General features: G+C 36.0%; 2 long non-coding RNA genes across 2 annotated transcripts; one reads left to right on the forward strand and one right to left on the reverse strand.

Annotated features, from left to right (window-relative positions):
• Window positions 1–3154: 3154 nt before the first annotated feature.
• On the forward strand, window positions 3155–14290 carry LOC115414679 (uncharacterized). The gene is made up of 3 exons (XR_003934700.1): window positions 3155–3164; window positions 7265–7274; window positions 14192–14290. It is a non-coding gene; the product is annotated as an uncharacterized LOC115414679 (long non-coding RNA).
• A 1060-nt stretch (window positions 14291–15350) lies between these two features.
• Window positions 15351–22347, reverse strand: LOC115414677 (uncharacterized). Its single transcript, XR_003934697.1, has 4 exons — window positions 22152–22347; window positions 18905–18975; window positions 18576–18652; window positions 15351–16273 (listed from the first exon to the last, which is right to left on the reverse strand). It is a non-coding gene; the product is annotated as an uncharacterized LOC115414677 (long non-coding RNA).
• Between the last annotated feature and the right edge of the window lie 5454 nt (window positions 22348–27801).

Here is a 27801-nt window from a genome sequence, read left to right on the forward strand (position 1 = left end):
TGTCTGTACATTTCAAAACCAGCAAAACATCAGTTTCACATCAGTTGCTCCTTTACTGTACTGTATCTTGGTTGCTTCCCAGACAAACTGGATTTAGACAATGTTTATCTCCTAAAGATTCTGTTGACATCAGCTAAAAGAGTCACAACAAAATGTTGGCTACAGAAAGAGCCACCCGCAACAGGCTTTTTTATTTCTATCGCAGAAAACATTTGACTGATAGAACAGCTGACTTTCACCCTGCGGCTCCAGGAGGAGCCCTGAAAAAGGCGCTGGAGAAAATGGACAGACTTTACAAACAGTGACAGTACTAGTTAATAAAAGCATTTGATGTTGTATGCATGTTTGATGTTATAATCACCATACCTAGACCTCAATGTCATGTTCATGTTGTGTAAAACTAAAATGTTTAAAAAAGTGTCAAAAAAAAACAAAACTCAAAAACAAAAAAAAACATTTTTGGGTTTGTGCTCACCGTTAACATAAAGCCTGGATGGACCTTGGCAGCGGTCACTTGTTTCTGATGGCTCAGATACAGAAGCAGCTTGTTCTGAAGGAAAGAAGAGATGCATTATTCATATAAATCAAAAGTTCATGTCAAACAAGTGACCGTCTGGCAAAGCTACCACCTCACCTCTTTTGTTGTGTGGCTTCCCAGTCCGGCTGCTCCCAGCTTCACATACTGTCAGTTAATGCTGCACCAGACACAACAATCTTTTAACTGGACTTCATTATGAGATGATTTGGTGGATTGTGACTTGATTGAAGTTAGAAAAAAGTGACATCAAAGCTCCTGACTGAAATGTAAAGTGGAGTACTCACTACCTGAAGGCTCGAACGTCTGTGGCAAACAATAGAGGGTCTACACGTGACGTCAACACTAGTGGAAGTCACCGCAGTTCCACCCACTGAGTGGCAGAGAGAGGGAGATGAGTGACAGCGTTGGCTTCAATCCTGTCTAAACTGAAGAACAATATTTAATTAAAAATGGGGAAAGAGCTGTTGTGTGATTGATTGTATGAACAGGTTCTTAAAGCAGTCGGAGCTATCGTTTTACAGACACCCAAAGACAAAGAAAAGAGAAGGAGATGGATCCACAAATCCAGGAAACCAAACCTAGATCTGTGGATCCTGCTTGGTGTCAGCTAACATTCATTGATGCTGTATTTTTGGGTAAAATTATACCTTAAATGACCTATTGTTCTGGCTAACGTTCCGTCTTAGTGCAGCTCTTGGTTTCATGATCAGATCTTTCCTGGTTTTTGTCTTCATTTTGTGATTGTGAACCTTGTGCTCCTACATGATTAGTAAACTAACGGAAACTGAGGCCAACCTAGTTTTACAAAAACGTGGGAACTGGAGAATAAAGCTACGACGGAGTATTAGGACCACAGAAGAAAAGAAAAACACTTTGTGACTACAAGTATAAAGTCATAAAACATCGATATAAAACCTGTCATTTTATGAGAATAAAGTCGTATACAAAAAGAATCAATGTCCTGAGAATAAAGTTGTAGTTACAAAAAGAACTCAGAAAAATGTCATTCGTTTATGAGATTAAAGTCGTCATATTCCAACAATAAAACCATAATATTACAAGAATAATGTTGCAATTTAAAAACAGGTGGTGTAAATCTGCTAATTTCCCAGAATCCAGTGGTGCCCTGCTGGTCCACAGCAGTAGTATCTGTGTTGGATAAAGGACTGGATCTGAACAAGACTCAGTAAATCTGCTCAGTCCCAGTAGATCATGCATATATTCACTGGGGTCAGTCCACGCTCGACTGGAAATGACCTTTGGATAAGCTGGTTCTGTGCCCTAGTTTTGGAGCCTTTGGATCAGCTGGTTCTGGGCCCTAGTTTTGGAGCCTTTGGATCAGCTGGTTCTGGGCCCTAGTTTTGGACCCTCAGGATCAGCTGGTTCTGGGCCCTAGTTTTGGAGCCTTTGGATCAGCTGGTTCTGGGCCCTAGTTTTGGACCCCCAGGATCAGCTGGTTCTGGGCCCTAGTTTTGGAGCCTTTGGATCAGCTGGTTCTGGGCCCTAGTTTTGGAGCCTTTGGATCAGCTGGTTCTGGGCCCTAGTTTTGGACCCTGGTTGTCAGTCCTGATGAAACCATGTATATCTTTTTCAGGTCCAAATAGCGATGATCCCCTCCCCCCTGGATCAGGTCTGGATCCTCCATTTGTGTCCACATGTCAGTGTTCACGGACCACTTGTTCTTTGGTAGCTCATACAGATCCATGTCCAGTCCAGTTGTCCTTCATTTATGACGTATGTGCAGACCCTCTATACTGTAGGAGCTCCAGGTGGTGGCGCTGGTGTCGTTGCTACAAAGAACCATAATGCTGTTCATTTATTGTTACTTCTTTGATGTTCGTTTTCTCTTTCTAGTAACAAAAACGAAAGTTATTACCTGACAGAAATGGAAAATGGACCAAAAATGCCTGTCTTTTTCATTTTCTGAGACCGGATGTTGTCATTTTCAAGGAAAGAGCGCTAATACCTAGGTCACAAAGATTCTTAAAAACGATGGGTTTGTACAAAATCTGGACATCGTAGACATGCCCCCTCCACGAATGTCTACAAACTCCAGATTTCATATGACCTGGAAAATTTGTACATTGTGTAGCTGTGTTTACTCTCATTTTTGTGCAGTGGAATGACTTTTGCTATTTTCATTTTATTTGGGAAACGACCTGAATGGAAGGATAAGTTACAGATATGGGTTAGAGGTTTTGCAAAGTTATTTATGACTCTTTTAACAATCAAGTCAATATCATGACAGTCAGTGGATAGCTTACTTTTGCACTTTAGAACAGTGTTTATCACCTCCTGCTCATTTGTTGCACACAGAAAAATTGAATATGGATTCCTTTTAATGGTTTCATTACATTGGTCATCACCTTGGTTGGGAATATCTGCAGCCAAATCCAGGCACACATTTACAAAAAAACTATTAAAACGGTTGACTATGTTATTCATGCTGTGATTCACACTATTTTTTATCAATAAAGTAGTCAGAATATGCTGCTTTAGTAGGTCCTTGTTTAATTAAGTTGTTCAATAAATCCCAAGTTCCTTTTATATTATTCTTACTTTCATATAATAATTTATTATAATATTGCTTTTTGGTAGTTCTGATTATGTTTGTTCATTTATTTCAGTAAGTCTTATATCTTTGTTCTGCTTCTTTAGTTTGTAACTTAATGAACAATTTATAGAGATTATTCTTCTTTTTACAAGCATTTATTATTTCTTTAATAAGCCATGGGTGTTTTTATTTTCTTTTTCTTTATGCAGAGTTCTTTGGCAGGGCAGTGTGTGTTATACAGAGAAATAAATACATCGAAGAAATTACCATATGCACTCTCCACGTCTGATTCCCTGTAGACTGTACTCCAATCCTGGAGCATTAGACTGTTGTTAAAGGCATTGATCGTTTCTTCCATTCTGATTGGTTTACAGATAATTTTCATGTCTTCTTTACTTTTCTTTATGTCACAGTCAGAGTGAAAACAGGGAAGTGATCAGTGATGTCACATATAAGCAGGCCACGGGTGGTTTGATTTCCCATGATGTTAGTGTAGATATTGTCTAGAATCGTGGCACTGTGTGATGTTATTCTGTTTGGTTTAGTTATTGATGGATAAAGGGACATACTGTACATTATGTCCAAGAAGTCAGCTATAGTTTTTAGTTTAGTTTCTTTTACAGGAGAAAATTGTTTCTCCATCCATTCACTGAAAAGTTCAATAATTGAACCAGATGATCGATATACACAGCTTAGAATTACATTTTTCTTCTTTTCATTGTGGATCTCTACAGTCACACATTCCATCGTTTCATCTATTTCTAATGTCATCTCTGTTAAGACCATACATTTTACTGATTTATGAATATATAGTGCAACCCCACCCCCCATTTTCTTTTTTCTGTTCATATATCTCAATTCATAATCCTCTAAACAAAAGTCAATACCTTTATCAATGTCAAACCAGGTTTCTGAAATGACAATGAAACTGAATGGATGAGTGTTGTTGAAATATTCTTTGATGGAATTAAAATTTTTATACATACTTCTGCTGTTAAAATATATGATTGACAACTTACCTACTGATTCAATATCATTTTCATACTGCTCTTGGGTGAAATCATTGCAATCCGTTGCTATGGTAGAAAGAAAGTTATTATCAGGATCTATCTCTGGATGTGGATCCATTGTAGTTTCAATGTAGGCCAGTGTTTTTTAGGCTTTGGCATTAGTTCTCTTCTTTTTATCTAAACAGCATCTGTGTGGTCCTCGTTAATATAGATTTTCGTACCTCGGAGGCATTTGGCTCTCTGTAGTATCTCGGATTTATCCTTGAACTTCTGAAGTCGGACCACAATGGGCCTTGGTCTGTCTCCTTTAGGTTTTCCAGCACGGTGAGCCCTCTCCATCTCAACATCCTTCTGGAACTGGAACTTCTCACTTCAAAGCTTTTTCACTTTTAGTTCTGTGTCCGTCCAGCTTTCTCCAGGTGACTCTGTAACGCCATCTATCATCAGGTTGTTTCTCCTGGACTGAGACTCCAGATACTCTATTTTATCAGACACGACCAGCATACTGTAACATACCTTGTACAAGTCTGTCTGGGTGGTGTTACTCTGTTGTTTTGGATTGCCCAACTGTGTCTTTGTATCATCCACATCCTTCTGTGTAAATTGCAAACTGATTTTCGGCCTGTAAGCTATTGTCGTCATGTGGCGTCTGTCATCTGTTACAAAAATTTCAATCGTCTTCTTCTCCGAAACTACTGTAGCGCCCCTTTGCTCTTCATTGCTTTGACAGGAGTAGCTAACCTGGGTTCTTGTTAAGTATGTAATCTCTTACAATATTAACGATTATTTAACTACGGCAGTATTTTATTTTTTAGACCATTTGTAGTGCAATGTAACTTGATGTACTTTTTTAAAACATTTACCCTTGAAATGAACCCTTTTATAAACACTGTGAGCACTTTAACCACACTGTATGCACTTGAAATCTTCCATTTACAATGCAAAAACACACACACAGTTTATAAGGGCTGTGCAGGCCTGTGCGCTGCAGCCTAAAACCAAATGGCCTCTTCACCTCATAGGGCAATAAAAAAAAAACACAAAAAGGTACCTGTATCACCAGCTCCCGAGAAATGTTAATCCACACGTCCAGGGAAATGGAAATCCAGAATCCGGTAATCGGCAGTCCTCCTGTCCGTCAGCTCCAGTGTTGCTGTGGGCGCAGTCTGGGTCCTCCGTACATTCTGCAGTTAGCGGTTAGCTAACCTGCTAGCTTAGTCCGTACATAGCTAGCCACATGCAGCTAACTTATTGAGGTCGCAGTCTGTGTTTTTTTTTTTTAACGTTGGACTTCTAGTGGAAGTGCTGTTACAACACAGAGTCTCTCACCATTAAAGTCACGTTTGTCATCTGTCCGACCACTTTCCTGAACTAAACTGGTGTTCTTTTCTTCCTGAATACACTGTCTGTTATTCCATATTCTCATACACACACGCGCCCGTCGTCTTCACCAGGTTTCCTCTCTTCTACTTCCTACTTCCTGTTCCCTTGACCCCGAACTATTCTCCAAGCTCATAATACACATTACATAAAATATACATTTTCATTACTTTTTAACAAAACATAAAACATTTGCGCAACTTTCCCATATTATTAATATTGTTATTTTTAATTAGCTATTTTAACAAACACTTTGCATTTAACATCCTGTAAACAATACAGTGCATAAACTCAACAAAGTTACATACCTTTTCACAAATACATGATCTTTTTAATACTCCCACACTGAAATGGTTTTAATTTTTAACCCTTTGTATTCCACTTATGAACTTAGGTATTTATGTATTTATGCTTTTTTTTTTTTTTTTTTTTTTTTTTTTTTTTTTTTTTTACCTTTTTAACACACACCCATCCCCTTATTTCCATCGGGCTACACTACAATTCCAATTGACTTCAAACTTGGTATACAGCTTCTTTATGATGATGTCAACAAAAGTTAGTGAAATTATTTGGATCTGGATCTGATTCTGGATTTGGTGCCACTTTGAAAAATGTCCCCATTGTCAGAGATAGGAAGTGGATGGATGCAGTAACTCGGTAAATCTAAATGATATCCAGTGTAAATTTCTCCAGTCCAGCCCTGATGGGGAGATGACCCAAACATAATGTCCACATGCTGATCAGGATCTTCTTCTGGATCTGGAACTGACACAAAATTTAACATGGGCTCTTAAGGGGAAAACATTTCAATCGTCTTTTTCTCTGAAACTCCAGTTCTGATCGACTTCAAACTTGGTATACAGCTTCTGTATGATGATGTCAACACAAGGGATTGAAATTATTTCGATCCGGATCTGATTCTGGATTTGGTGCCACTTTGAAAAATTTTCCCATTATAACAGATAGGAAGTGGATTGATCCAATAAATCAGTATCAATGATATCAAATTGGAATTTGAATTTTTTACAGATCTGATTGGAATATGACCAAAACATGGGCTATTTCTGTAATAGAATAAACACACAGAACTGGATGAGAATAAATGGATCTGGATACATTTCCCAAAGCTTTGAGTAAAAAAAAACAACAACAAAACAGTCCAATTCTGTAAAAATGAAAATGTTTACATGTACAAGCTGTACTTGAACAGAACATGAACAAATATGAACGACCTCAACATTCTACAGAACGGTCAGTGCAATGTTACCAATATCCTGCCAGTTTATCATTTACACATGCATGTTCTAACTCACAGATCACAGTGGATCCACAAACACACAAAACATGTAATAACAGACAGAATATTATTCAGATTCCACATCCTTCTCTAAAGACATTTCAGTTTGTTCATATTTGCTCTGGGTCACAGTTTTTGTAAAAGGGTTAGTCTAAATGTAAACATTTTGTGTAATTTGGCTTTTTTTTTTTTTACACTAAATCAAAAGAGGAAAATGAGTGTTTTTCATTATTTATAGGTTCTTATAATAGTATATATAATAGATTCTTCATCTTCATATCAGCTGTCTACACTGACATCACACACCTACGCCAACCACACACACACTCACATGTTTTAAACAGCTGTCAACGATATCTTTAGGGGTTTTTTTGGTAAACAACTTCTTGGTAGATTTAGAAACTACAAGTTTAGTTTTATTGGGAACAGGGGGTTTTACTCTGATGAAAACTATCTGACAAACCCATCCTTTCTAAAGCAGCCAGTGGTGAAACAGTCCAAGTGTATTTCACTGAACCAATGTTGTGTTCACTGTCAGACATTTTTTTTTTTACACATAGATTTTTGTTTTCAACAGCATGCCACCCTTGAAAAAAAAAAAAAAAAAAATAGATTGTGGCTCTTACAGACCCATCTCATTGCTTAATGTTGATTTAAAAATTCTGTCTAAAATTTTTGCAACACGTTTGGAAAGTATCTTGCCCTGTGTAATAAATACTGATCAAACAGGCTTTATTAAGGGTCACAATTTGTGTAATAACCTCAGACGTCTTCTAAACACAATTCAGTTCTGTCAGCAGTGAATGGTCTGGTGGTTTCCCTCGACGCAGAAAAAGCGTTTGACCGTGTTGAGTGGTCCTACTTGATTTACACTGTACAACAATTTGGGTTGGGTTCTAATTTTATCAGCTGGATTCAAATCCTTTATAATGGTCCTCTGGCTGCAGTTATTCCAAATGGGCTTAGGTCTAAAAACTTTGAGGTTGGGAGAGGAAACAGACAGGGCTGTCCTCTCTCCCCTCTTCTTTTTGTCTGGACATGCTTGTGTTTCCCATTTACATATGGTTTATAGAGCTGTGATTTCATTTGCATAATAGGAGCTCAAAGTGATATGCTGATGAAAGCAGAAGGGAGGGCTCTCAGTAAACTTTTTATGGGCTGGTGTTAAAAGAGGAGAAAGCAAATACCACACTACACCGTGTATAATCGTGTGTGTCTTCCTTCCAACACAGACATACAACACAACAGAATGTGATGGTACAATATAAAAGGGGGAGCCTTGCATCTTTAGTCGCTTTCAGGCCCTGTGAACAAACAGAGGATGTCAATATCCTTCAAATGCCAAGAAAACAACTAAGAGTCAATAGACTGTCCATGTATACTGAAATACAAAACACACCAAGGACTGACGCTCATGTCTAGGAAAGTAAAAAAAAAAAAAAGAAAGAGTGGCAACACAAAAATATTCCTTCTACAATGCTTCAGCACATTTATACCCTGTGCATTGCCTCACCACAACTGATTCTGTCACATTCCTTCAAACATTTCATAAAGAGGCAGCTTATAACTCAGTATAAAGTAAAGTATAAAGACATGTCCTTTTACTGTTTGTCCATATGTGTAGGTACAGATAAACACTGATTTTTTTTTTTTTTTTTTGCATCTGCAGACATTAAAAGTTTTGGATAATCATGCAATATAGGTTTTATCTTTTTAAGAATGACCTGAAATGCTCCAATGGATGGATGCAACATGTATTACAGATGTTTGTACGCACTAAAGTACATAATACAACACATGACTATTATTCATCATTCCTCCAAAAATTATTTATACAGGGTGGGGAAGCAAAATTTACAGTGAACATTTGGTTGTTTTTTCTCAGCAGGCACTACGTCAGTTGTTTTGAAACCAAACATATATTGATGTCATAATCATACCTAACACTATTATCCATACCTTTTCAGAAACTTTTGCCCATATGAGTAATCAGGAAAGCAAACGTCAAAGAGTGTGTGATTTGCTGAATGCACTCGTCACTCCAAAGAAGATTTCAAAAATAGTTGGAGTGTCCATAAAGACTGTTTATAATGGAAAGAAGAGAATGACTATGAGCAAAACTATTACGAGAAAGTCTGGAAGATACTATTAAAGAAGAATGGGAGAAGTTGTCATCTGAATATTTGAGGAACACTTGCGCAAGTTTCAGGAAGTGTGTGAAGGCAGTTATTGAGAAAGAAGGAGGACACATAGAATAAAAACATTTTCTATTATTCAGTTTTCTTGTGGCAAATAAATTCTCATGACTTTCAATAAACTAATTGGTCATACACTGTCTTTCAATCCCTGCCTCAAGATATTGTAAATTTTGCTTCCCCACCATGTATATAGTAGGTTATTATTATAAAACGTAAAATAAACTATTAGAGATCAATATAGTACATTTTAGTCAAAGTACGAACGCTGTGCAGCTTTAGGAGATGCCTTTCTGCTGCATGAATCACATATGAAATAGTTTTTCAGAAACTAATGCAATGAAAGGAAAAGGCTTTTGCATCTTCTGCAGAACAGCACAGCAAGATGAAACACTTCATATGATTTCACTCACTTTTTGTTATTAGGTAATCAGACCCTCACTGTAAAAAAAAAATCTATAATTTAACAGAATTTTCACTGTTTATTTTACAGATTTTTCCTGTATTTTCAAGATACAGGAAAATAACAATGAAATGACAAAAATAGACTGTGATTTTACATGTCAAATGTAAAATAACACACACAAAAAAACTAACTGTGAATAACAAAAAAATTCAATTTTTAAGAGAATTTTTTTCTTTTTTCACAGAAAAATACAGTTAAAATACATATATTAATACTGTAAAAAAAAAAAAAAAAAAACAAGACAAAATTACTGACAATTAACCGTAAAAGAAGTATTTGATCTGTGAGTTTAACAAGACCTGTTTGTTAATTGACAAATATCTTGTGTAATTACGGGGGATTTCACAACAAAAATGTTAAATAAATGTATTTTTGTGAATGTATAACATGTATAAGCACTGATAAACTGTCCAAATACAGTTTTTATCAGTGGATTGTACAACTTAGTGTCATTGAAAATTATGTATATATATATATTTATAGGTAATTTGATTGTTTTAATACATGAAAATATTCTTTATCAAACATTAAAAAGTCAAAAAAAATATGCAAAATCTCATGTAAAGTTAGAGCTTTAACTACTTAATTTCACTTTGTGTATTATTATGGAAATTGGAAATAGAATCACATTTAGAGGGTTTTTTTTGTTTGTTTTTTGTTTTTTAAATATCTTTTAGATTTAAAATATTTGATATAGAATAAAAATACATGATATTTAATGTTTAAATACATTTTCTAATACACTGGGTCTCATTTTTAACCTTTAATGTCTGTAGTTGCCTTATTGTGTCTCCATGTTTCCAGGTAAGTTTGAACCCTTAGATCCCCTATGGACATAACATGGTCTCAGAGTGACACTTAGTGTTTGATTAATGCAAGTACAGCTTTTCTAACCACGGTTTCTCATCAGCTTCATAAATACAGCAATTTATACAGTAGTCATTAGACTCACAACGAAATTAAGATTATCTATTTTTGTATTAATTTGAACAAAAAGAAAAAAACAAAACAAACATTTCATTAGAATGATTTTGTCCCTTCAGGATTTTTAAATGTATCATCCCATTAAGCAATAATCAGGATAATAACAATAAGTAATACACCTTTTCAGTTAAGATATTAACATAATCAATTCAAGAAAACCAAGTACATAATTAGATTAGTGAAAAACATTTATTTGAACAAGTTTCATTAATGTTCTAATATTAATCTCTTAACTTTAAATTAATATATGGATATGTGGTATCCTTTATCTTTCTTTCAAGGTAAATCTAAACAGTTGGCTCCCCCATGGACATAACATGGTCTTAGTCTGACACCTAGTGGTCTTTTTAGGTAACAACAACTCTCACTACAGACCTATTCTTAAAAAGCATACAGATACTGTTTCCATCCCTATTTTAGCTGGATTTCTACAGGGTGGGGAAGCAAAATTTACAATGAACATTTGGTTGTTTTTTTCTCAGCAGGCACTACGTCAGTTGTTTTGAAACCAAACATATATTGATGTCATAATCATACCTAACACTATTATCCATACCTTTTCAGAAACTTTTCCCCATATGAGTAATCAGGAAAGCAAACGTCAAAGAGTGTGTGATTTGCTGAATGCACTCGTCACACCAAAGGAGATTTCAAAAATAGTTGGAGTGTCCATAAAGACTGTTTATAATGGAAAGAAGAGAATGACTATGAGCAAAACTATAACGAGAAAGTCTGGAAGATACTATTAAAGAAGAATGGGAGAAGTTGTCATCTGAATATTTGAGGAACACTTGCACAAGTTTCAGGAAGCGTGTGAAGGCAGTTATTGAGAAAGAAGGAGGACACAGAATAAAAACATTTTCTATTATGTCAGTTTTCTTGTGGCAAATAAATTCTCATGACTTTCAATAAACTAACTGGTCATACACTGTCTTTCAATCCCTGCCTCAAAATATTGTAAATTTTTCTTCCCCACCCTGTATTTAGTAGGTTATTATTATAAAACGTAAAATAAACTATTAGAGATCAATATAGTACATTTCAGTCAAAGTACGAACGCTGTGCAGCTTTAGGAGATGCCTTTCTGCTGCATGAATCACATATGAAATAGTTTTTCAGAAACTAATGCAATGAAAGGAAAAGGCTTTTGCATCTTCTGCAGAACAGCACAGCAAGATGAAACACTTCATATGATTTCACTCACTTTTTGTTATTAGGTAATCAGACCCTCACTGTAAAAAAAAAAATCTATAATTTAACAGAATTTTCACTGTTTATTTTACAGATTTTTCCTGTATTTTCAAGATACAGGAAAATAACAATGAAATGACAAAAATAGACTGTGATTTTACATGTCAAATGTAAAATAACACACACAAAAAAACTGTAACTGTGAATAACAAAAAAATTCAATTTTTTAAGAGAATTTTTTTCTTTTTTCACAGAAAAATACAGTTAAAATACATTTGCAAATGTATCATAATGTCACAAATTTTCTTTTCTATTTATGAGATTAAACTGTTAATTTAAAGTTTAATACTGTAAAAAAAAATAAATAAATAAAACAAGACAAAATTACTGACAATTAACCGTAAAAGAAGTATTTGATCTGTGAGTTTAACAAGACCTGTTTGTTAATTGACAAATATCTTGTGTAATTACGGGGGATTTCACAACAAAAATGTTAAATAAATGTATTTTTGTGAATGTATAAGATGTATAAGCACTGATAAACTGTCCAAATACAGTTTTTATCAGTGGATTGTAATACTTAGTCTCATTGAAAATTATGTATATATATATATATATTTATAGGTAATTTGATTGTTTTAATACATGAAAATATTCTTTATCAAACATTAAAAAGTCAAAAAAAATATGCAAAATCTCATGTAAAGTTAGAGCTTTAACTACTTAATTTCACTTTATGTATTATTATGGAAATTGGAACTAGAATCACATTTAGAGGTTTGTTTGTTTTTTAAATATCTTTTAGATTTAAAATATTTGATATAGAATAAAAAATACTTGATATTTAATGTTTAAATACATTTCCTAATACACTGGGTCTCATTTTTAACCTTTAATGTCTGTAGTTGCCTTATTGTGTCTTCCATGTTTCCAGGTAAGTTTGAACCCTTAGATCCCCTATGGACATAACATGGTCTCAGAGTGACACTTAGTGTTTGATTAATGCAAGTACAGCTTTTCTAACCACGGTTTCTCATCAGCTTCATAAATACGGCGATTTCTACAGTAGTCATTAGACTCACAACGAAATTAAGATTATCTATTTTTGTATTAATTTGAACAAAAAGAAAAAAACAAAACAAACATTTCATTAGAATGATTTTGTCCCTTCAGGATTTTTAAATGTATCATCCCATCAAGCAATAATCAGGATAATAACAATAAGTAATACACCTTTTCAGTTAAGATATTAACATAATCAATTCAAGAAAACCAAATAGATAATTAGATTAGTGAAAAAGATTTATTTGAGCAAGATTCATTAATGTTCTAATATTAAACTCTTAACTTTAAATTAATATATGGATATGTGGTATCCTTTATCTTTCCTTCAAGGTAAATCTAAACAGTTGGCTCCCCTATGGACATAACATGGTCTTAGTCTGACACCTAGTGGTCTTTTTATGTAACAACAACTCTCACTACGGACCTATTCTTGAAAAGCATACAGATACTGTTTCCATCCCTATTTTAGCTGGATTTCTACATGGTGGGGAAGCAAAATTTACAATGAACATTTAGTTGTTTTTTCTCAGCAGGCACTACGTCAGTTGTTTTGAAACCAAACATATATTGATGTCATAATCATACCTAACACTATTATCCATACCTTTTCAGAAACTTTTCCCCATATGAGTAATCAGGAAAGCAAACGTCAAAGAGTGTGTGATTTGCTGAATGCACTCGTCACACCAAAGGAGATTTCAAAAATAGTTGGAGTGTCCATAAAGACTGTTTATAATGGAAAGAAGAGAATGACTATGAGCAAAACTATTACCAGAAAGTCTGGAAGATACTATTAAAGAAGAATGGGAGAAGTTGTCACCCCAATATTTGAGGAACACTTGCGCAAGTTTCAGGAAGCGTGTGAAGGCAGTTATTGAGAAAGAAGGAGGACACATAGAATAAAAACATTTTCTATTATGTACATTTTCTTGTGGCAAATAAATTCTCATGACTTTCAATAAACTAACTGGTCATACACTGTCTTTCAATCCCTGCCTCAAAATATTGTAAATTTTGCTTCCCCACCATGTACATATATCAAAACATTTCATCCGTTTCAGTATTTATAACAAAATAAATAAATAAATTACTTATCCACTATTATCCTACTTTTGTCCAGTTTTGCTATTTCTAAAATAAATCATCACATCAATTTATCACAACTATTCTGACAAGATGATAAAACATCCTATAATCTTTCAGAATTAACTTTTTAGTTTATTTTTAGAACCCCAGATACAAACTCAAAGTAAAAATCCATCACCTCCAAATGCCCTTTACTGACTTTAGTTACTTCTAATTTTTCGTGAAGGTAAGTTAACACAATTAGACACCCTTTTTAGCATAAATATACACCTAACAAACCTAAACCCTGATGGGACCCTTTTGCGTGGGCCAATAATTTTTTGGCCTGTTCTCTTTTTTTCACAGTGGATAATTTTTTGGGCTATTGCACCTCTGGACCACCACAGGTTTGTATTGATGTTTTGTGTTATTGTAAAAATATATAGAAAAAAAGGGTGTCAACAAAGCAAAGGAAGCAGATTTAATTCAATTATTAGTTTGTAAAAAGGGCGTGGGAGTTTATGAGTTACACTTCTTCCCGCTCTTTTTCATGTGACGAAAAACTTTGTTTGACCATGTAGTATGGTTCTTTGTTATCTGATGATTCTATGTACTCAACATTAAAATGCAAATCCAGTTTTTGGTTCCATGAAAGCAGAAAATACAATCAGAGCCAATGAATGGCTTTTTTAATGCCAATGATGCATTACTTTCTGTACTTAGAACAGCTTCCTAATGAAAACAAAACATGAATTAACAATGACCACAAAACACCAATAAAGAATGGTCCACAACAGTCTGAATGTGTACATGTATGTAAATGTATAGACACATCACTTATTCAAAGTAGCGTCTGTCCTTAAAACAGCTTCCTAATGAGAGACAGAAAAAAAAAATCTAAGGTATGTGTAAAAACTATGAAGGCTGAGGTTGAAGGGCTGATTTGTGTTGGAATAATTAAAACTTCTACATTGGCATACGGTCAGATATAATAACTGGTCGGGGATTCCGTTTATAATGCTTTATTTTCTCTTCAAGCAGATTATTTACAGGTGGAACAGTTCAGGTGATGACATGGGTAGGATGATTTGGATGAGATGATTTTAAATCTTCAACAAAGGGAAACAATAACTGTATTACTAAAACAATTCGAAACATGTTCAAGGATATTCAACTAACAATAACACAAAATAACTCACTCAGGTATGCATCCATCCAGTCTGTGCATTTAAGTGATTGTTCTTCAGGCCACATGCTCTACGTCAAACAAAGGGAAAAAGAGGATGGGCTGGGCCTGATCCTTCCTCTTAAAGGGTTGGGTGTGGCCTGATAGGTGAGGTGAGGTCCTGCCCCTCCCCAACCAGGAAGTGGAGTTTTTAACAGTATGAATGTCTGTGTAAATATATGTATGAATGTATGGACACACCACTTATTAGAACAAAGTACTGTCTGTCCTTAAACCAGCTTCCTACTGAAAACAAAACATCAATAAACTAGAAAAGCACTCGGAGAGCGCAGACCTCCGCCAAGGCAGATCAGTGGGCCCCCATGGCCCCCCCACCCCCAATCACCACCAAAATGTAATCATTTGTTCCTTGTGCCAGTATCAACATTTCCTGAAATTTTCATCCAAATCCGTCCATAACTTTTTGAGTTATCTTGCAAACAGACAGACAAACAGACAAACTAACGCCAGCAAAAACAGAACCTCCTTGGCGGAGGTAACAATGCATCACAATGGGGTATGTGCGGACAAAAACAAATGGCAATAATCACAACAAAGTAGCCTTTCCCTTTACAATATCAACAATTGTTATAAAGAGCGTGGAGCAAAAAAACAACAGTCAGAGTAACACAAACACTTCTGACATCCAATTTGTAAGCACACGTAATAAACAAATATTACCAAAAACATACATGAAAATAATGTGGCAATATGTGAGTTGGAACATTTCAGTCCAGTACTAGTGCAATAAACAGTCCATATTCCAACGGACTAACATGGTAGACTGGGGTCCAGAAGTGTTAAAGCTAAGCAATGCTCCACGCAAGGCTCCCCATTTTTAAACTAAATATGATGTAGCAAATATAAAGGCAGTGCAAGTGAGTTCTGTCAGTGCACAAAGCATCATCAATGCAACCAAACAGCAACAATGTTCTGTATCCCAAGGAGCAAACACGGTGAACTGTTGTCTCACCCACGTCATATCTGGCAACAGCTCACTGATACAGTTTTTTTTTAAGAACTTGGGCTTTCTTAGAGAGTGTCACTGTCGAGCTCCATCACAACTTTCTGGAGCACTTCAAAGGTATACTTCAGTTCAGTGGGGCAGCTGAGGTTCAAAGCATACATTAAGCCCAACAACACTGCAACACCAAAAGCAACATTGTCCAGATCCTGCAGTACCATCTGGCCTTCAAGGACAACCCCGATGTCCTCTGGTTTACTGGTGGCCTCTCCTGGTCTGACAATGTACTATTCCTACCATGGTGTCCTCAATGGATCCTTGGAAGGCTTCATCATCAGCCTGCAGAGTGAACAGTCACAAAAGGCACAAGATTAAATCAAATAAAACACATAAATATATGACTAGAAGTATTATGCTGTAGTGGCCAGTTTAATAAGAATACTTGGTCAATTTTAGTCAGAAAACTTGTTTTGGGATTGGCCTGCGTTAATCTTTTATTACTGCATTATGCTGTTAAAACAAATTCAACACAACAGTTTAAAATATGATGAATGCATAAAGTGCAATCAGTTTGTGGTGGCCCTGACTCAGTTGAGAAATTAAAAAGCCTGTTTGAACAGGAGTGTTTTGAGGTGTTTTTTAAAAACTCTCTACAGAGTCCATGGACCGTAGGTGTAGAGGCAGGTCATTCCACAGACGTGGTGCTACAGCTTTAAAGGACCTGTCACCGTGTCTGCTAAAACAGGTGTGTGGAACTGTCAGCAGGTGCTGTTCTGAAGACCTCAGGCTACGAGCCCAGCTGTAGGGCTGAATCAGGGAAGCAATGTAAGTAACTAAGTAAATTTTATTTATAGAGCACTTTTCACAGACAGAGTCACAAAGTGCTTTATCAAATCAAATTTACAGACACCCAACAGAACCCTCCAGGAGCAAACACTTGTGACTGGTGACAGTGGAAGGAAAAACTTCCCTTTAACAGCAGAAACCTGGAGCAGACCCAGACTCCTGAAGGATGGCCGTCTGCTGGAGTGCATGCAACACTGTAAAGTAGCAACTTTACATTGCGAAAAACGAATAAAACAGTACAAATAAAATTTAATTAGAATACCCGTGAAACACAATAAAATACCATTAAAAACAGTTTAAAATATGATGAATGCATAAAGTGCAATCAGTTTGTGGTGGTCCTGGCTCAGTTGGGAAATTAAAAAGCCTGTTTGAACAGGAGTGTTTTGAGGTGTTTTTTTAAAACTCTCTACAGAGTCCATGGACCGTAGGTGTAGAGGCAGGTCATTCCACAGACGTGGTGCTACAGCTTTAAAGGACCTGTCACCGTGTCTGCTAAAACAGGTGTGTGGAACCGTCAGCAGGTGCTGTTCTGAAGACCTCAGGCTACGAGCCCAGCTGTAGGGCTGAATCAGGGAAGCAATGTATGCAGGGGCCTGGCCACGTAGAGCCCGGAAACTTAGCACCAGAATTTTGAAATGAAAACGATATAAAATAGAGAGCCAGTGGAGTGAATCTAGTGATGTATCAGAAACTTCCTCTTCCACGCACTCCTCGTCCTGGCAATCAGAAAAAGAATCATGCAATGGTGGTGATGCTAATTTAGTTGTTTCCACAATACTTGATATAAAATCACTTAGGGTGTGAGGTGTATGTCTGCGCCTCTTATGAGACTTAAACGTTCCATAAACATTGGTTTGAAAACTACCGCCCATAAACATGCAAGAAATATTTCCATTTCTCCTCAGATGTGCGTTGATACGAACAAAGTACTCCCTTTCGTTAGCTAAATTCTTGCATGCACATAAGTGACAGCTGAAAGAAGTCAGTTCTTTTTGAAAGTGAATAACCTGTGTGGAATGCACTCTACTTTGATGTACAATTAAAGCATTCCATGTCCTAAATGTGCATGGACATTTGGAATATGTACATGGGTGGTGTGTCCAAAATGTGGATGTTTGAGTTTGTAATGGTTAAGTAGTTCTAACGTACTTGAAACGACTACTGAACACTCCTTACACCACCACATCCACTGGGGGGGGGGGGTTACAGGCAAGCCAACCTAAAACACACCCAACAGAGCTTCCTCACTGAACAGATCCACACTTCTTCAAAGTTATTTTGTTGTGTTACTCAAATGCATACTCACTTATCAAGCAAAAACGACTGCAGTCAAATACAACAGTATTGCAAAAAAAAAAAAAAAAAAAATCCTACCTTCATGAAGGTTATCATATACAGTGTTACAGTGCTAAAACAGTGAGATGTTGATTCAGCTGGTCATTTTGGAGGCTGTAGTGTGTGGTGCAGTTGAATTGTTTTGTGAGAGGAATTTCTTCTTTTTCCCATTTAGGACAGCCACTCTTAATATCGACATACCTCTTTGAAACTGTTAAGAAGATCACACAATAGCCTTTATGAAGGTAGGATTGATTGCAGGCTTGTCGTATTAGGCTATATTTGCTAAGCTAAAAATGTGGATCCAGTAAATTGGATAATGTGTATATTCTTGACATTTTAGCACACTATACAAAATCTTTAGGTGAATATTTCAGAAACTGATAGCAACATTGTCATATACATAAATTTTGAAAGTCTGTGTAATCAAATCAAACAAAATAATTTGAATACTCACCATTTACTGCAGAGCCTTTGGAACAGTGCACCAAGCAAAGTTGTCACAGGTCTCTGAATAAGAGGAACACCAAATACCTATTCAGAAAAAAATATTATACATTACAGACAGTGAATGAATACTATGACCTTCATTATGGTAGGAATCATTATAGGACTGTTGTATTAGACTGTGTTAGTTTTAGCTACGAATGTTGAATTGTATTGCAATTGTAGCAAACACAAAATGTTTTTGTTTTTTTTGTTTTTTTTTCAAAAATTAAAAGCAACATAGTTAAATCAAGTAAAACACATCACGTAAATCATCAAAATCATTTTAATAATACTCACCAATTACGAAAGCGCCCATGAAACTGCTCAAAGCAAGTGGGTCAGTCACCTGGTTTTCAACTATCAGATACCTATTAAAAAAAAATAAATGAAGAACAGAAAAATATATTTTTTAAAATTACTTAATCATATCCCATTCCTTCAGATATTCAATTTAGCCTGAGAAATGAAAATGAGAATTACATTTTGTTTTTCTGTATAAACTGAACTGTGAAAAATAACATTTGTTTGTCCATTGTCTGCTTGAAATTAAAAATTGAATAAGTAAGAACACAAAAACAACAGGTCTGTGAGTGTGTCTACTTAACCCATAAAAACCCAGTGTGACTTTGGTGGCAGTTGCTAAATGAATTTTTCTTTCTATTTCACTTTTCTTAAGCGATTTATCACGACTTATTTTCACATTATTCTCTGTATTTTGCACATTTTCTGTGAAAATCCAGTACTTTCTTATATTTAATTCACCGATCATGTAGATGTTCATAAAAGCCCAGATTAAAGCTGAGGGTTATTTTATCAGAAACAGACAAAACTGAAGAAAAACTTACTTTTTTAGCAATGATATCAATAACTGAACATAGACCCAGTGTCTCCATCCACTGTCATTGATCCATCTCCATGGGTTTTACTGGTGAACCAATATTGAAGAAGATGACAGTGTTTCCACAGTAACTATGGATACTCTGAACATCTAAATGGGTCATATCTGATGACCATGAAAAGATGACAAATTATTTTACACCAATTATTTACATGTATTGATAGGATTACTGGATCAGAAGTTATTAAAAATGTTATACTGGTAGATGATTTTGGTTGCCAGTACATGTTTGGGTCTTCAAGGGTTAATGGACACAGCAGACAGACAGGTGTAAACTTCAGCTGAATTCACACTGTATCCAGCAGTGAGGCAGCTTCACACAGGTTTGCTTTAGTACTTTTACTGTAACCCCTGTGACAAAGTCAGAAAACATCGTTTTGTTCTTCTAATTAACTGCATTACTGATGTTACTGGCGCTCTCTCTCCTCATTCAACCTACAGCTTGCTCGCCCCCCTCTCTCACTTTCTCTGAGCTGGGGACACTTTTGCCAGCTTTGTTTTTATCAGATTTTATAAAAGACGAACGACACATTCTACACAGCCTGCTCCCAAATTGAAGACTAACCCTTTCATGCATAGTGGTCACTACAGTGGACAGTTCTTCTCCAGCTGTTCTCTTGTATATTCATGGGTTTTGTTGTTTTAGTTCCATATCAGTCAACACAGTGGACACTTAAGAATCATTCCATACACTGACATTCATACCATTACTGTACCTTTCCTGTTCTTGATAAACCTGATCTGCAGTGACATATTTGAGTGTAAATTATTTGCTACTTGTTATTAGACTGTAATTACCAGTTGTTGTTTTTTTAACAAGTTGTTCTTTGTTGCATATTATCTGAGTGAGTAATTAGTATTAGTGTGTTAAAATGTGAGAACACATAAGATTAGCAGCATTAAAAATGTTTTTATTTCATAGTTTTCACACAGTGTGTCAGTAAATGCATGTTTCTTTGCTTAAAAAATGTAATTTTTAATCTGTTCTGTTGTTTGTACATATAACCTGTGCTGCTACTCATTCTGTTTGTGTGCTGCCTCTTGGCCAGGTCGTTATTGTAAATGAGCAACAGTTCTCCACTAACTTACCTGGTTAAATAAAGGTTAAATTTAAAAAAAATAAAAATAAAAAATAAAATGCATGGTGTCCAGCTGAGTGCACATTTTTGTAACTCCATGAGAAGTAGGTAAAAAAAAAAAAATTCAATGACATTGTTTTTTTTTTTTTTCATGCATAAGGAAGAATAAAAATACTCTGGGGGGGGGATCTTGATTTAAATTCTCATAATTCATGCATGAAAGGGTTAAAAATCCAGAGGGCCCAGTGTTCCTCCTCCATGCTAACAGTCAGCTGGTCTGTCCTCTCACTGTCAGTAAACGGTCTATGTCAGGGGTCAGCAACCCTGGTCCTACAGAGCCCCTATCCTGCATGTTTTAGATGGTTCCCTCTTCCAGCACACCTGACAGTCGTTATCAGGCTTCTGCAGAGCTTGATGATAGGCTTATCATTTGAATCAGCTGTGTTGGAAGAGGGACACATCTAAAACATGCAGGATAGTGGCTCTCTAGGACCAGGGTTGCTGACCCATGGTCTATGTCATGTCACAGTGACCTAACCTCCGGAAAAACGGAGAATTGACCCGCCAGCTTAACAGTAAACGGCTAAAATTTGCTTAGAGGTCTTATTTCTGTCTTTGTGCATAAGAAATCAATAGAAGTGAATCCCCAAAGGAACTTTGTGTTGGTAAATGCAAGTTCTGCAAATGTACAGGATTTCAGTTCTGTTCAACATGTGGATGGTCATATGAACTATGTTTTCAGCTCAAAAATGTCCAATTTCATCACAATTAATGCTATATTTTCATGTCACAAATGGCCAAGTTATATTTGAACTGAATTTACTTGAAAAACAAATATTCTATTCTTTTAGACACATTGAGTGTTTTTGTGTCAACTGTTATTGTTTTAGATCCACAATACTAACATGAATGAATAAGAGGAGAATTAGCAATAGTAAGTCCGTAAGTTTATTACTAATGAAGTACTGGTACTGACCAGATCATCATGGGTAATGTCACGTCCGTCCACCAGCAAAAGTTTTCACATACACCTGCTATTAAAATCCAATATTTATGAAAATATAGGTTCCACTGTCAAATAATATCAGTAGTCTGTGCACAAATGGATTAGCATTATTTCAACACAGTTCTATGCATTTCTTACAACTTTCTTTTGACAAAAATGGCCACTCATTTGACCCCCTAAGGAAATTTTAGCCGTAATGTAAATGTAAAGAATGATGTTTACCCAGAACCATCATGTTAGCTCTCCTCTGCACCGCTTCCAACTGCCTCTGCCCCACTAAACTAAGCTCAGTTGTCAACAGCCCTCTTGAAAGCACACACTTTAGACTGAAGTCGACACAAAACATACGCTGTGTGTACATTTCAAGAAATATGACCGAATATAAAACACTACTCGCCAACAGTCGTGTAGCTAACGTAAGTGGTAGCTTAAGCTAACCTTAGCATTGACACTGGCAGATTCATGTTGCTCGGTGCTAATAGCATAGAACAGCTTGGCTCTGTGAAAACAGTGCATAAAGTCATTCTGAATAACGTTGCATAAGATTAAATTCATCCTTACCTTGTACAGAGTGGTCCAAAGCAGCATTATTCTGAGTCCCAGCGAAAAACTGTCCGAGTGCAGCTGAGCTTTTCCTCCTAAAGCAGGAGTGTTTCAGAAGTCAGCCTGACCCACACATGTTAGGAGGAAGAACACAATTAAACTGTTGTATATGTTATGAATTAAACTGTGCTGTATATGCCAAGTACATATTTGAAAAGTGAAGCGCCTTCCCTTTGCCCTTTTTTCAGTGTGTTTCCATTTGTTTCTGTTTCCTTCCTTCTGGAGGTTCAACTGACGGGAAAACCCGTCCGTTAACAGAAGACCAAATCACTCTATTCTTAAACTAATTCACTGGAACTGAATACTAAGTCCTGTTCCTAAAAGAAGTTCAAGAACTCACAGTTGGAGTGAAAAAAGCAGAGTTGGGTCAGGCCGTCTTCAGCAGCTTTTCCATGGGTACACACAGTAAACACACGGGCTGTTCTCCACAAGAGCCCACAAGCTTCTACACCCTTTTCCGTCCTTCCACAAGGTTCGGCCTGTTTTGCCACTAGCAGAAATTATCTACTGATTTCTGTCCCCTTCAGAAGCTCTTGTTTTCTTATTAAATGCTCTTTGGTCAGGCACATCTGTGTTGTTGACCTACTTCCACACACACTGGCTCATTCGGGCTCTTCTTCTCCCTTCTTCTGTTTCTTCTCAGTTCGGTAGAGCAGCTGTGCGGACACCTGCACAGACTGTCTGTGCCAACGGTCACATAAGCAGGTCCCGCTCCATGAAGAAAACAAACAGAGGATCCCTCTACAAAACATGGACAAATGACTGAATATGGGAATCCCTGTGGCGGTGCATCCAGGAAGGCTAAAACTAGAGCTGCACAATTAATCCAACGTAAACTTACAAGAAATACTGCTTTGATATTTACCCTAAAAATGATTGACAACTTGGCATTTATGTCAGTCACAATATGTCAAATAACTAAATGTCAAGTTCTACAAGCTGTAGATGTGTCCTGATATTTTTATGTCTATTTAAAAAAAAAAAAGGAAAAAGATAGAAAAGAATTATTCAATATAATTATAAATTTAATATAATATAATTTTAAATTTCATATAATGTAATTATAAATTTAATATAATATAATTATAAATTTCATATAATATAATTATAAATTTAATACAATATAATTATAAATTTAATACAATATAATTATAAATTTTATATTATTATAAATTTAATATAATTACAAATTTAATATAATTATAAATTTAATATAATTTATTAGGTTTAAACATACAAAACATACCTCCCATGCATTCATCCATTCACCCCTATTAATGCGTCTGTACAGCATAAAAAAAAGAAAAAAAAGCATTCTCTATTTCTATTCTAGAATGTGGATGACGTAATTTTGGACGCACACCCAAAAGGACAACACGCCAGCGCAGCGACCCTCACCCATGCTCACCCACCCACGCACACAGACACGCACGCACGCACAACCCCTACTTGGACTCGACACGCCCCACGTCATTCCGCTCGCACCCTCCCTCAGCATCTGCGTCTACACCTACGTCTGACCATAGGGGTTCCCACCTGGACTCGTACCCACAACATCTGCTTCGCGAGACATGAGCTTAGACCACTGAACCAACGTGCTGTCCCAACTGTAGTCAGCTCGACACTGTATTTAACCCTTATGAAAATTACGTCACGCCTCACCCCTCCCACCCCCAAAATTCCACCTGAACGTTCTAAAAAAAAAAAAAAAAAAAAAAAAAAAAAAAACACTACTGACAGCCTGCCTTGGAAATGAGTAAACACCTCAAATCAAGTCAAATAAAGATAATAATAATTAAAAATAAGTAAAATAAATAAAATAAATAAAGATTGAAGTAGCCAATCGCGGAAGAGCCTTTCTAGCCAATCAGAGGCAAGGGTACGTGCAAATTCATGTCTTTGCAAACGGGAGGAAATACCGGATTTAGACCAAAGAAACTTTATCATTTTCATCAACACTTACTTTTATGTTGGTCCTCCATAACTTTTCCCCTCACAAATCTTATACAGGGTGTCCCATAAGTCTCCATACATAGGAAAAATAAACGTTTCTTGACATAAACCATTTTGATTTCTACAATATGCTCTATATGACTGCCATTTTGTCAGGAACACATTTCAATGCGTGTCCTCCACTGCTGAAGAACTAGAAAGAAGAAATAGAAAGAAATACATGTTAGAACCATGGAATGGATTATGTCTCCTATGTATGGAGACTTATGGGACACCCTGTATGTGGAATAACCGCAATATATGTTTCAAACGTAAGTCGTTGTTTTAAAGAATTGGGTTGATTACGGAACACTGCTTGTCTGTCAGTTGTTTAACAGGGAAGGTCACTTATTTACTTACAGTGAATTTTGGTTGGAATATAAAACTCTGGTACTCCCTAGAGAATATGCAGTTGTGTTTGATGCTATCTTCTATTAGTCCTTCAACAACCAATAGCCCTCAAACTGCACAATCAGAATTATACACAGGAAATTTACATCCATTCTTGAGTAAAAAAAAAACCTCATAATAAATGCATCAGAGAAGTGATTCAAAGGGATACAATTTGGAAGCCAACTTCCATCTTTTTTTGGAGTCATTTATTTTCTGATGTGGAATGGGAAAAGGTATGGTTATTACCAAGGAAGTGTTTCATTTCCAATAAAGTGACAGAGGTGTCTTTAAAACTGTCCCATAGGTGTTATCCAACTAATTCAGCTCTGATTAAGTAGAAGATCAGTGTCGACCCCTTTTGCTCATTTTGTCATAATTCAGATGAAACATTAACTCATTTGTTTTGGGAATGTGCCTTTTCTTCAACTTTTTGGTGTGATATCTTTTTTTTTTTTTAATAGAAAGCTGGATATTTCTTTTAACTTCAAAATTGAAGATATTTTATTTGGTTTCTTTATTACTGATTTGCCTGTTCGGAAATCGTTTCTTCTTAATCTCATTTCCTTATTAGCTAAATTTCATATACATAGAAGCAAGTCTGCCAACCAGAAACCCAGCTCTGTGGTCTTTAAATCTTATTTGAAATCCTATCTAGACACACTTAACTTTTGCACTAACCCTAAAGCTGTGAAGACTAAAGCCTTATGTGAAGAGTTTAAGTTGTAATTTATTTTTATTTTTTTCTTTTTGTTTATTCCTTTACTTTCATTTACTTACCTATTTATGTAATTGTATTTAATTTCTTCCTGCCTCACCTCGAGCAGTTTTTTTTCTCCATGCCATGTTCTGGCCTATGTGTATACATACATATATATATATATATATATATATATATATATATATATATATATATATATATATATATATATATATTGTAAGTATAGTATGAAAAATAGGAGAAAAATGAAAAAAATAAAGAAATAAAAATTTATAAATTAAACAAAATATATGCAAAACTGTCTTTCATTTTGAGGTCAACAATCAACTAATAACCCTACACAAAACCTAATGCCACTGAAATAAACCTACCTTTTACATGACTGTAACCGAATATTTCATATTAGTTTGGGCTTTGATCTAAGTTTATGACCGGTGCGGTGCTTCTGTTTGGCTACAATAACGGTTTACGAGGGCCTTAAGCTCTCATTGCTGGCTCAAAGAAGTCACAACATCAACTCAACATTTTCAGTATAAAAAAATATAGTAATGGAAAAACAAATTTACAACAGCCTTGAACTAAATAATTCAGGCTTTTATGTACATTACAATAAACAGCATTAGATTTAAGTCCAAATTACAAATATTATTGCATCTTTTTAAAACAAACATCTGATTGGATTTGAATTCATGTTTTGACACTTAAATCTAATAGTATGATTGTTCATTTCCATATTTTGAAGTTTAACATGACACTGAACTCCACCATAATAATTAGTTTACTATTTCAACAAAAACTTCCAAAGGCAATAATTAAATCAGTGGTATCTGGTGGCAAATATTTGATCCACAAGCACCAGGCTCATTGATTCCAAAGTAATTAACTATACAATAAATATACAATAGATGTAAACAATGTGAAAAACCAAAAAAGTAGGACATACCTCCGCAGAAACTCATTTAATTCAATCAAAATCTTGCAATGAGAAAAAAAAAAAAAAAAGTAGTATCCAATTTGTACATGTCTGCTCCAGAAACTACTGGGTTCATCCATGGCCGACGCTCTACGCTTCATCCAGGTTTCATGAATATATGTGCAGTGGATATTCAGAGAAATAAATTAACAAGCAAATGGAGGAGAGAAAATAACATCTTCAAAGGACTTAACAAAAATATGGCAGACAAAAACAGATTTAACATGAACAAAACATTATGATGGGTGACTCGGTGGTGCAGTGGTTAGCACTGGTGCCTCACAGACAGAAGGTCCTGGGTTCCATTCCAACACCGTCGATGGGGGGTGGGACCTTTCTGTGTGGAGTTTACCTGTTCTCCCCGTGTCTGCGTGGGTTCTCTCCAGGTACTCCGGCTTCCTCCCACCATCCAAAGACATGCACCGATAGGTTAACTGGTTAATCTAAATTGCCCACAGGTGTGAATGTGAGTGATTGTTTGTCTCTATATGTTCAGCCCTGAGATGAACTGGAGACTTGTCCAGGGTGAACCCCGCCGTCGCCCCTGTGTAGCTGGGATAGACTCCAGCGACCCTAGTGAGGATAAAGCAGGTTCAGAAAATGAATGAATGAAAACATTATGATGGGCAATGAAGGCCACAATTTCATCTCATTTATATTCAGGAATGAATGTCATTTTAGCTAAATTGTGTCAAAGTTATTCTTAAAGCAGCGAGCTAATAATTAAAAACCATTTCACGATACAGTCTGAAGCCACAGACGTCAACAGGGTAACTGCTGATCCAACTAAATAATCTGCTACAGTGCTGTGTAAAAAGTTGGGCATTAAATCGTATCACCAACAGATATGACACAATTAAAGAAAAGCAGTTTCTGTGAATTACAGGCTTGTTATTTTAACCAGAATAAAAGCCAGGGATTGCAGTTTTGTCCTCCGTGAAGCTGTGACAGCAGCTCAGTCAACGTGAAACTGCAGAGAAGTTGTTCATCTGTTTGACTTTTCCTTCAGTTCATCAGCATGAGCTTCTCCTCGCAGACAGATGGGAAAGCACCACATTCCTCTTTATCCACCTTTCAGCGACTTTTAAAAACTCACTTTTCTAAACAAGCATTTCATTAAATCAGGACAGTGTAGTGTGTGTGTGTGTGTGTGTGCATGTGCATATATTTGTGTATGGAGGTTTGTTTCCATCTATATTGTGTCTGTGTGTTGTTGTATTCAGTGTTGGTTGTGGGTCTGTCTTAGGGGTTGTTTGTGACATATGTGACCATGGTGTTCGTTCAGTGTGTGTTGCTTGTGCCAGAAAGTTTCTATCTGCATGTTGAAACTGTTTTCTTATTCTCGTCTTTCCTATTTGTTCTTATCCGTCTCCTTTATGTGAAGCACTTTGTAACATGTTGTTTTAAAAAGTGCTATATAAATAAAACTTTACTTACTTACTACAGTGTTGACCATTCAAACAAAACAGACACTATTGTGGTTGCATGTCATGTCACTTTAGCCAGTCCAGATCATAGTCTTCGTCGTCACT

The sequence above is a fragment of the Sphaeramia orbicularis genome, chromosome 24 (assembly GCF_902148855.1).
Source record: "Sphaeramia orbicularis chromosome 24, fSphaOr1.1, whole genome shotgun sequence".
Classification (NCBI taxonomy): Eukaryota; Metazoa; Chordata; class Actinopteri; order Kurtiformes; family Apogonidae; genus Sphaeramia; species Sphaeramia orbicularis.